The 12,221-nt window shown below is 40.7% G+C and overlaps 1 protein-coding gene across 3 annotated transcripts in view; it reads left to right on the top strand.

Moving 5' to 3' along the window:
- The first annotated feature begins 736 nt into the window (after positions 1-736).
- USP9X (ubiquitin specific peptidase 9 X-linked) overlaps positions 737-12,221 on the top strand; it is a 60,761-nt gene continuing 49,276 nt past the window's right edge. For 2 of the 3 annotated variants that reach the window (XM_053457440.1, XM_053457442.1), the window contains exon 1: positions 737-1,338. The gene's annotated coding sequence lies outside the window, so the exon portion shown is untranslated. Of the gene's footprint in view, positions 1,339-1,652; positions 2,416-12,221 lie in introns of those variants that run through there. The other variant, XM_053457441.1, reaches the window with a different exon arrangement.

A 12,221-nucleotide genomic window follows, 5' to 3' on the forward strand; every position in this document is an offset into this window, starting at 1 on the left:
ACTTACTTTTTCCACCAGCACTGTGAATGCTTAATGGGTGAGTTCAATTAAGAGACAAAAGTTTATCATTGTTTGTGTGTTATTATCTTAAGCAGATTGTGTTTGTCTATACTAGTGACTTAAACGTATGAACAATGTAGAAAACCATGTAATCCCAAAGGCTTCCTTTATATATTTATTTCACGTGTTGCAAGATATCTATTGATTACATAGACCAACTTTAGATGTATTGACATGCATCAGTTTAGCTACCCCACTGGTAACTGTTAGACAACCTTAAGTAGTATTCCATTGACATGTTTAGTTTAGCTTGCCATTAGAAATTTCCAATAACAAATAACTAAATCCATCCTGCATGTACTAACGCAGTAATTTGGGTTGAAAAAAGACAAAGCCCATCAAGTTCATCTTCAATGTGAAGAAAAACAACCCACACTAAGGCAATATAACAAATGTGCCTCAAAAGGCGCAAGAAATCCTTCTTGACTTCAAAATGGCTAGATTAAGAAACTATGTCTTAATGTTCTGCTTTAATTTAAAAATAACTCATGCCATGTGTGCTTTAAGACAGCTCATTGATTTTCACAGCACAACCTCTGTGGGTAGAGCAATCTACATATTATTACTATTCTTTCTGTGAAGAACCCTTTATCTGCTTTAGGTGTTAATAGCAGTTTGAGGAGTATGAGTGCAGCAGCCTGTGTGTATGTCCGGCCATGAGGAGGAAGAGGAGGTGGTTGCTTGTGATGGAAGAGGAGGAGGAGGTACCCAGCTGAAGCTGCTACTGCTCATGACGCAGGAAAAACGCATCGCCGGCCAAAGGCAGAAAGAGAGAGACACTGCGAGACCGGGAAAGAGATACAATAAACCCGTACATAAGGGCAACAGGACATATTAAACCGAGACACCCAGTCCTGCGCACAGAGACACAGCCAGTGACAGGCCACAGGAAGGCGGGGGGAGGGAAAGCCTTTAACCGGACCGGTTTCCTGAAGGGAGAAGGGGGAGGAAAGAAAAGAGGCGCGGGAGGCGACGCGAAGAACTTTTAATGCATATGAAGTTGAGGGGGAGGACATAAAGGAAGCGACAGAAAAGGGAAAAAATTACATCAGGGAAGCCGAGCCCGCCCGACCGCGCAGCTCCGCATAGCCTTCAGCCTCAAACCACCTCCATACAAGTCATGGCTATATAGGATTACTGCTGGCAGTGCTGCGTACACCGTATGCGTTGACTTATTTTGCGTCCTATAGTTTTTTTTTTTTTGTTGGTGTCTCTGGTATGAGCAGCAAACCGGCTCTTTTTAATCTCCAGCAAGGGAGGAGGGCTCACTAGTTTGCGGTGAGTAAATGGCCGTCAGCGGCTTCCCTTTGCTATTGTGTATTTAAATAGAAGGTGATGTCAGGCACCGGCTGTGGCGTGCAGGCCCTCGGCATTGCTGTGTGCCCAGTTAGCTTGCGCTTTATTGCTTGGACTTGGAGCCTGTGCGCTATTAGCCCAGAAAGGGATGCATTCAATGCACCATTTACCCCCCAAACAGCTGCCCTAACATTATGAATGGCTGCAGGTGGGCCAATTACCCCAATAAAATAGCGCCACGGCCAACCTATTCACTGAAAGGGATGACGTGAATACATGACACTTGAGGTCCCCAGTGTATCCGTAGGGTTCATATTCCAGATTGCTCAGTTGTTATGGGGTTTTGCATGTAATAAATGTACCGTGTCTCCACCCTTACTTATTCCTTTCCCTCCCCCCGTGTATATATAGATATACGGTATATATTTTTTAACTAACACGAACTGTAAATGAAAATGGCTGACGTCTCTGCTCTCCCCCATCCTGTCTGGGGCTGACTGAGGATGATCTAGCACTCCTCCTCCTCCTCCTCTTCCTCCTCCTCCTCCAGGAGCCATTGCTGCCCCGATCTTGCCCTCCCCCTTCGTTTTCTCAGACCCCCATCTTGTATTTATTTTTTCTTAACTCCTTCCTGCCCTTGTTATGTGAGGTCGGGGTAAGGGGTACGGTGAGGGTATCGGCAGAGCTTCTGCCATTGACCCCACCAGACATATACCTATCCTCCACTCTTTTTGTGCCCTCCAGCATTTCCTCTTCTCGTCTCCCTCCCTCTCTCTCCTCCCCTTTCCCTCTTCTCTTCTGCTTTCTGCCAAACGCCATTACTGAGGTGGAGGGGGTGGGTGGGGAAAGAAGAAGAAAAAAAAAAAAAAGCGAGACATGTAGGCCCTGCCTGCAATTACAGGCCTCGGACTCAATTTGTTCAGCCTGCTGGTGCTGCTGTTTTAGGCCGTTTCCGTTTATCTAACAGGATTGGCTCACTGTCACCGTTCCTGTGAGCAGTCCCTGTACTCTTTTAATATAACCTTTCGTTTTAAATTAGAGACGAAAGACGCTGGACATGTAAGTAAAGACAACGTCGGGCCTAGTGCCATAGAAGCTCTAATGGGTCCAGTCCTGGGTTTAAGGCATTACATTTGACATTGTTTGCTGGTGTTAAGCTTGTATGACGTTTGCCCCATCCCTGTTGCAAATCATTGTTTGATTATTCATGTCTATTAACAGCCTATATTTTATATATATATACATATATGTCCACTTGGGTACGTTTTATATCATTTTATATACAGCTGTTTGTTAATAGGCATGTTGTTCGTACAAGCTGTCAGTTAACATATTGCTGCATCTCACTTTTCTCAGTTTTCTAAATATGTTTTAATCAGGCATGTCAGGTGACCTTGTGTATGAAGAAACGCTCGCTTCAACTTATCGCATTGTGTGTGAGAAACAAGCCGTTTCTTAAATGTCTCCTTTGCTTCTTTAAGTCCCAGTTAGGTTTATTTCATATTCAGCTCATGAATTATGAGACGCCGACGTATTCGTAAGTGCTGTGCAGTCGTACTGTCCAGGCGTGTGTCTTAAGTACTAATTAATTAGACCCTACTGTGTGTGTGTGTGTGTGTGTATATATATGTGTAGTATATATATGTGTGTATGTATATGAGAGAGAGAAAATGGTCAAAGAATTAGTGTAAACTGGAATGTTCTACAAAACAATATACGTGATATTGATAAAATGTAGGTTGCATCTGAATCTAAATCTCCTGGAATACACGATATTTCAGGAGCATGTTTCATGTATATTAATCCGTGCACCTGTATACCATGTGAATTTGGCGATTCTTTACATTTATCAAGTATTGTGTAGTGGCAATGCTGCTCCATCTAAAAGCAAAATAATGCTATTGATTCTTATGTTTATGACTTCCTTTCATCAGGTAATAATCTATTTTGTATAAGTCAAAATAATTGAAACAAGTAAGGTATAGTTGGTGAGCTCATCGCTGCATACATGGTGGGCCTGAAAGCCTGCGGCGAGTGAGACAGGATGGGTTTGTAAGTGTATGCTTGGAAGCTTGCCATTCATTAATGACTATTGATGTAAGATAGCGTCCATATCCTTGGATGTTTTTATATATTTTGGTAATGTCCTTGTGGCCTCTATCAGACATACTGCTTTTTTATAGGGTTGACGCTATACTGTTGTGGTATTTCCCTACTTTTCCAGTGAGTTGATTCCACACAATATTTAGAGCATGACTTCTTTCTTTGGCATGTATTTCACTAAAACACCCCTTGTTTATTTTCCTAAAGGCTGCTTCCTGACTCCTGTCAGACAGCTTTTCCATATCCCATGTGCATGAGCTTTGTGGATGGAGGCTAGATTGAGCCCAGATGCAACCTGGTGCCATTATAATCTGGCCTGTTGATCCTGCTAACTTGCCATATGACAGGGGGGACCCTAGTGCCTTCTTTTGGGCACCCCTCACATTTTTGTAAATTTTATTATCTTTTTGTGTGACAACTTTGAAGAAATGACACTCTGCTACAATGTAAAGTAGAGCCTGTATGACAGTATATAAACTTGCTGTCCCCTCAAAATAACTCAACACGCAGCCATTAATGTCTAAACCTTGGCAACAAAAGAGTACACCCCTTAGTGGAAATGTCTAAATTGGGCCCAATTAGCCATTTCCCCTCCCCGGTGTCATGTGACTCATGTATGAATGGGGAGCAGGTGTGTTAAATTTTGTGTTATCGCTCTCACACGCTCTCATACTTGTCACTGAAAGTTCAACATGGCACCTCATGGCAAAGAACTCTCCGAGGATCTGAAGAAAGAATTGTTGCTCTACATAAAGATGGCCTAGGCTATAACAAGATTGCCAAGACCGTGAAACTGAGCTGCAGCACGGTGGGAAAGACCATACAACGGTTTCACAGGACAGGTTCCACTCAGAACAGGCCTCGCCGTGGTCGACCAAAGAAGTTGAATGTGCTCAGCGTCGTATCCAGAGGTTGTCTTTGGAAGATAGACATATGAGTGCTTCCAGCATCGATGCAGAGGTTGGAGGGGTGGCGGGTCAGCCTTTCAGCAGTCACTCCGTACGCCGCACACTGCATCAAATTGGTCTGCATGGGGTCCCAGAAGGAAGCCTCTTCTAAAGATGATGCACAAGAAACCCTGCAAACAGTTTGCTGACTGATTACTGGAACCGTGTCCTGTGGTCCGATGAGACCAAGTTAAACTAATTTGGTTCAGATGGTGTCAAGCGTGGGGTGGCAACCAGGTGAGGAGTACAAAAACAAGTGTGTCTTGCGTACAGTCAAGCATAGTGGTGGGAGTGTCATGGTCTGGGCCTTCATGAGTGCTGTCGGCACTGGGGAGCTACATTTCATTGAGGGAACCATGAATGCCAACATGTATGAGCCTTTCCCTTTGGAGACTGTGCCGCAGGGCAGTATTCCAACATAACGACCCCAAACACACCTCCAAGATGACCGCTGCCTTGCTAAAGAAGCTGAGGGTAAAGGTGATGGACTGACCAAGCATGTTTCCAGATCTAAACCCTATTGAGCGTCTGTGGGGCATCCTCAAACAGAAGGTGGTGGAGCGCAAGGTCTGTAACATCCACCAGCTCGGTGGTGTTGTCATGGAAGACTGGAAGAGGACTCCAGTGGCAACCTGTGAAGCTCTGGTGAACTCCATGCCCAATAGGGTTAAGGCAGTGCTGGAATATAATGGTGGCCACACGAACTGTTGACACTCTGGGGCCAATTTGAACATTTCCACTTAGGGATGTACACACTTGTTGCCAAGGTTTAGACATTAATGGCTTTGCACATTTACAGGCTGTACACTCACTACTTTACATTGTAGCGCAGTGTCATTTCTTCAGTGTTATCACATGAAAAAAAAAAAAAAAATATTTCCCAAACGTGTGTGTGTGTGTGTGTATATAATGGCAATACACATTTTCTAATTCAAGCTCCTTAGGCATACAAATCCTTTTTCAATCTTGGCACTTGCCATTGTCTATGAATCAGAACACAGTTATAAAAAATATATATAAATATATTAAAAAAAAAAAAAAAAAAACAATGCTGAAAGGTTCAACGCTTTGGAATTGGCCCTGGTGAACATGAGGGGAAATTATTGGGTTTTTGACAAAAAAAACTTGTCTGCAGTTGAAATAATTGTAATGTTAAGTGCTTATGTTGCCGTAAGAGAGAAACACAGCCTTTTTGCTTTTCTAAAGCTGCAAATATCACAATCCTTGTAGCTTATTGGTGCTTCTGTGAGTTCCCGTTGTCAATGCAGGCAACATAAAACTTTGCATTGACTGCAGAACGTCCATATGCACTGGAGCGCCAGGCCAATTATCCAAATCTCTTAATCCTGCAGTTAAGTACAGGAATCAATAATTGTTTTGAAGTAAACACGTGTGTGTATGTATGTATATGCGTGTGTATATGTATGTATGTATATGCATATATATATAAAAAAAAATTTTTTTCAATTACAGTTCCTGTCATTTTTCTATGAAATGTCACATTACCTGACATTGTCTTCCTGATGGCCTCGCATTAATGGCACTGTTGGTGTGTGTATACACATTCAGTGCATGATGTGTTGACTCATGTGATTACATTAGGCAATCTGATGAGATTTATTATCGATAATTGTAAAGTAGTTGTCGCAGGTACTAAAAACACATGTACAGTGGGATTGGGTCCTGTTGTCATTTTGGTTAGGGTTTTTAGGATGCAATTTGCGTACAAACTCTCAACATACACAATGTCAAGTACCAACTACCGTGGGAATCTTATATAACTTATATATCAGTTGTAGTTCTATCTTAAACAGAGAAGGGTGTTTTGGCAAGAAAAGAGCTTACCAGAATGCACAGTCATTTGTTGATCAAGGGATTTCTCTATGAATGAAATCATGCGAATTTTCTTCCCTTCTGGGCAAAACTTGTCATCTGCTTTAAATGGCTTTTTAAAAAAATAATTTGCTTCTATGGCAGGTGGGCTTTGTGTGTCCATGATTCTCTCCCTACCCACATTAGTTGTATGCAGATGTGGTGTTGATTATACATGGCTGCTTATGCATACTTGTTGGGTTAGAAGCCTGTTAATTGTGCTCTAGGGAACTTGCCCAAGATTGGCACATTAATTCTGAGTTTTGAAAGACTGAGAAAGGTGCAAGTAAAGGATTTAAAATCAGTTCAACAATTCTCCTGTCTGGATTTCTGCAAACACAGTGATTACTGATTGAGTAATCATTTGAGTCCCATACTACTTGCTGTAAATTAAACATTTTTACTCATACAATTATATGGTGTATAATTCAATTTTTTTTTTCCCTTTTTGTGTTATACTGCCAGACATGATACATGCGTTTATATTTGTCATTGAATGAGCCTCTTAATGGTACATGTTTTCAGGACTGCTTCTTACTATTTACCTTAAAGATCTAAAAATCTTCAGTTTGAATACATACTGAAATGCTTACATACTGTTTAGTGTGCCTTGCAGGGCTGGATTATTTTATATAGCGCCATCAAATTCCGTAGCGCTGTACAATGGGTAGACGGGACATAACAAGTAGTATGTAACATATTGACTTACAGAAACAGGTGAGGATGTCAGCAGTACAAGCCCTGGTACTTTGCATATGCGCTGACATGGCCCATTTATTCCAAAAGAGCAGAGTATGGTCAGTGTGCAAAGTTTTGACATAGCAAGGTTTCATCTCTTTGACCCTGTTGGCCATTGGCACATATGCTGGGTTTACCATCTACCAACTCTACTGTGGTATTAGGGCATTTGGAATGTGAAAGGGGAAATTAGGCCCAGAACAACTTCATCTTAACACAGCCATTTACTCCCTGTTGTCACCAAGTTTATGTAAGATTTTACAAATACCTAAGGATACTTTGGTAATCCATGGGCTATTCAAACTGGAGAAATGCCATGCCCCCTAAATGTACAGTATCTGCTCGATTATAAGACAAGGTTTTGTTCAGAGCAAAGGTTCTGAAAAATAACCATAGTTTTATATTTGAGGTTGTCTTCTAATCAGACCTCAAATAGATCCCACGCAGCATCGGATCCTCCTCTCTGGCAACCGGTGGAGGTCCATGCGATGCGCCGACATCACATGACCTTCCGGTGCTCATTCATAGAAGCCCCGGCGGAAGTGCTGGCAGCAGCAGTGGAGGCTGTCTTAGCGCATCGTGCAGACCTCCACCGGCCCCACTAGACACCAGGGAGTCTGAAGCACGGGGAGGAGTCTAGGGATGAACTGGTAAGTCGGGGGAGGGTAAGAGTGGCATATAGGGGTGTATAAGGCATATCAGGGGTTGCAGATGTGCATAACTGGGGGCAGTGATTTTTCTCAATCATTGTTTTTTTTTTTTTTTGGTATGAGAAATGTTTACATGTGAATCACTATTTACTAGTAAAACATTTTTCTTATAGGGTAGTCTTATATTCAGGCATTTTTCTTTTTTTCCTAAATATTGGAATTTTGGGGGGTGGTCATCTTATAATCGAGACAATACGGTGTGTAAATTGTTGCCATTATATAAATAAAATATAATATTGGTAATAGTCACGGTGCATATATGAAAATACATATAAAATGGTGATTAAACACAGAAAACTATATATTGTACCAAAGTAAAGTAATTTATTGGAATCTCTTATCAGAGGAAATTGCAGGAAAATCAGTGTTTCTCTAAGGTTTAAACCCCATGTTTTTTGTCATTTAAAAGGGCACACGGAGCACTTTCACGTTCAGATTCTACTGTACAAACCCAGCTGTTTTTCTGGAGTAACTATGATGATGGTGGCTGCTGTTAACCCCTTTGTGACCTGTAGTATTTTATGGCACTCTAAATAGAATGCTGTTCGTGTTCCACTGATTTTATGATGATGTCTGGCTGGGTTTCTAGATAATATTAATAGCCTTCTTAGCCCTAACAAAACTTATTTATGGTATAAATGTAAGGTGCCGCATTAGCCCTTACTATTCCCCGAATATAGGCATTTGCATGGCTGCCCCGGAATTGTTTTTCCGCTATTCTTTATAATAAACTATTTATGATGAAACACACAATTTAGTTGTAGAATACGAGGTATTAAAGAATATCAGTCTATGAGCTAAACAAGCTCCTGTTTTTACACATTTCTAAGAACCGAGACACCTGTGAGAAGGAAAAAAATACACATTATTAGAGAAAAGAAACACTAATGTTTGGGGGGGGCTAGTAACCGCATGAGTAATTTTCTGCTGTCTAGTTTAGCGGTATTTTTCGGTCCTTGTTATTACCATTGGCATATAAACTTTGCTGTTAAGTGCTTTTGATGTCTAGATCCACCTGCTTTAAAGGGCATTGATAGCATAGTTTTGTTTTGGATGTCATAATTGCTAAAATGCTTCAAATATTACTTTCAGGCCACTATATTGACCACTATAGCGAGGTTAATAGTAGTAGTTCTATTATGTTCCAATTTTTTTTTTTTTTATTGGAGTTCTTGCTCTGCCTGAGTACTTCTGTGACGCAAATCAGGCTATTGGTGCAGCTGTGCTCTGGATAGATAAATTAACCTTTCTGTAAGTTGGTCGTCATCGGCAGTTCCAGAGCTCTAAAACCACCTTTTACAGGGAAGAACAGGATCCAGCAAATCAATATTAAGCTGTCTGAAATTTCTTGATTCCTATGTGAAAATGACCTCTCTAAAGAGCTTTTTGTGAAACGCCACCAACCCTTAGGTTTCATGTTCTAAATTTGTTAAAGGGATGCTCAAGCCATGATATGCACTTTAACACATAGCTGAGAGAGGTCCCTTCAAATAACTTGGAGCCCATCATGCATCCCCCATATGCGCCCCATGGTTTTTATCATGCTGGCTGGACACATTATATATGATTATATATTACTTACCAACAGTCAACTCCAGCAGTGGATTGGCAGATGTCACCAGGAGGGCTGGCAAGTGTGAGTAAAACGCTTGCATTGCTTTCCTTCTGCTGCTTCAAGCTGTGAATGGCAAGAATCATTGGGCCAAGGAAGAAGTGGGGAGCTTATTCCAAAGCTAAATACAATAAAATACTTAAAAGGATTTCAGTGATTTATTACCCTTTTTCTGTTTAGACTTTATGCTTTTGGATGTAAAGCAGGATATACCGGGCAAGGATGTCCTCAGCACTATTCTTACAAACAAATTTATATGTAATATTTGTCAGACCTAAAGTGATGTTATATACGTGTATCGGTCATAATTGGCATTTTTGTATGTTTTGTTTGTGAACCTAGTGTCTGCTGTTCCCTTCCAAATGAGAAGATTCTAAATTGGGATGAAAGGTCCATCCAAATCACTCACAGATTGCTACAAAAGAAGCCTTAAATAAAGTTAACAGAATAGTGTATAACCACCCCACAAAATGCTTATGTATAGGTTGAAGATCTGAAGGCTAGCTGACATTCAGGTCTTGCTCCTAAATGAAAAAAGTGTATGCTTAAAAACCTGTAATATTTAAGGTTGACATATAAGCAAGTGCTGAGATCGTATGGTAACATGAACTATATCCACTTGTAGAAGTCAGTCTTTTTAAATATACTAATTAATAGGTAACATCTTAAGTGGGTATGATGGGATCTAATTGGAGGTATGAGAGCTGTGGAAGAAGCATGACTTGTCCTTTGAAGATGGGTGTTGTGTATGTTTTTAAGTCTCCTCATCCCTTTAGCACAAAATAAACCCCAAACTTTCTTTGGAAAGTGCTGGTCTTCTGGTGTGCCATATTTCACTCCCTTTAATGTTGGCAGAAGAAGGAGGGCATGAGAAATACATTTGGTCGGAGGTGCTGTTCTTAATCACATAAACCTTAGACGACCTGTAATTTTTTTCGTTTTTAAAGGTTAAATCGCATAAAATACTTTTTTATGCGATTTAAGAACCACCTATTTTCACTTTCTATGTCAACAATTAGTGCAAGCTTTTGCATAAATGACATTGAAGCATTCCCAGAAAAACTATAAATAAGACTAACATTTTATATATTAGAGGATAAGGGTATTCAGCAGGAACAATGATGCATTAAGTTACAAAAGTGTTTGTTTAAATTCAGTAGAGTAGGTGGAAGAGGACCCTAAAATAGGGGTTGGAAAGCAGCATAGGAAAATCAGCAGAATGCCAAGCGGCTGAGGTTAGCGCAGACATTCGCAAACAATGGAGGAAACAAACCCATACTGATTATAGGTTCATACAAGGGTCTAAAATTTTGGTTTGGATCAGCCAAAAAATTAGGAGCCAACTTTTTTTTCTCCCCCCCCCAATCATTATTTTTATATATATTACCTCCTGGTGTGCAGTTAATGGATATATATTGGGCCATTATGACAAAAAACACTTTATAGCTCTCCACAACTTTGTATGGTACCGCATTTAACCCATTGATGACAAAAGGGTGTTTACATCATTTTGACTCAAACCTGTATGTTTAGCCATTATTCCTCTGTTTTATTATACCTGCCAAATATATTTCATATTAAGCCATATTTGTGCCAATGTTCATAAACCATGTTGATGCTAATAAATACTACTTATTTGTCACACGAAGCACCCACTGCTTTTTAACGGAAAGCTAAAAAAAATTAGACCTGAAGTCAAATCACGCTAAAACTAAATGGCTCGCAAGATCTTTCCTCTAATAATTACCACACATGCACAGAACTATAAATGAAAACGCCAGTAATCTGCTGTCTGTAGAGGACTGCCTCATCCATTATAGATTGGGGCATGTACTTGTGAAATCCTACGCTCATGTACACACATGCTAACACCATATACTGTAATACTATATGCTGACGCACCCACACGTGCACTAATACCATACTGTAACCTACACAACGCCTATCATGTTCCTATACAAATGCACACGCTATCCAACAAGACACATGCGCTGGCAGACACTTTACATATATAAAATACACACACACACTGAATCTGGCAAAACAATACAGTAGATATTCTGACTGGCAATATACATATAAACACACACGCTCTGACACTAGTATACACCATTCCCCTCCTTTCCCCCTCTCCCTTCATGGAGACCTGCCGCACCGCTGCTTGTTTTCTGCTATCCTGAATCCATGCTTTCCAGTGGGGAAATAGGGTGCTGTGAGGCCCAGTGGGTCATCTAGCCTTTGTTACGTGACCCCGTTAGCCGCTTCACCCCGCCCCCACAGGAAAGTATAGGATGCCGGATTCACAATGGCAGACCTGGACAGTTTTTATCCCCTTATCTAGTAAAACCCTGGGCGCCAGGAAGTGGTTGGTGGCCTTGGGTTTGTCACGCCCTGGGCTCATATATGGCGCTTGACACCCAAGCAATAATCTTGGTTGGTTTTTGTTCTTTCACACTGGAACTTTTTGTGATGTGTAATAACTGGGATGCATTCTGCCTCTGCGGTGCCTTTTTTATTTTATCATCTGCCACTCGGTGGTGTTTGGTTTCTATAAGACATTTGGAAGCTTGTAAGTTTCTTTAGTCTTCATTACATGCAAATCATGCATTAAATCATTTTTTTTCTGCTAAATTAAAAAAATAATGGTTGACTGTTAATATCCCATTCATACAATCAATAACACTTTGCTGTGTATTTTCGAGCATTTCTATTACTATATTCAGTTTTATAGGTACTATAAGGATCAGGAATGCTGTTTTTATCTTCCGTAACCAAAAAGCTTATATTCTCTTGATACAGAATCTGTGAAAAACAGGAAAAAAAAACAATAAAATGAATGTTCCTGACCGGATTGCTATACCAGTTCTGACCTTCCAAAAAAGT

This window comes from Spea bombifrons, chromosome 2 (genome assembly GCF_027358695.1).
Source record: "Spea bombifrons isolate aSpeBom1 chromosome 2, aSpeBom1.2.pri, whole genome shotgun sequence".
NCBI classification, from domain to species: domain Eukaryota; kingdom Metazoa; phylum Chordata; class Amphibia; order Anura; family Pelobatidae; genus Spea; species Spea bombifrons.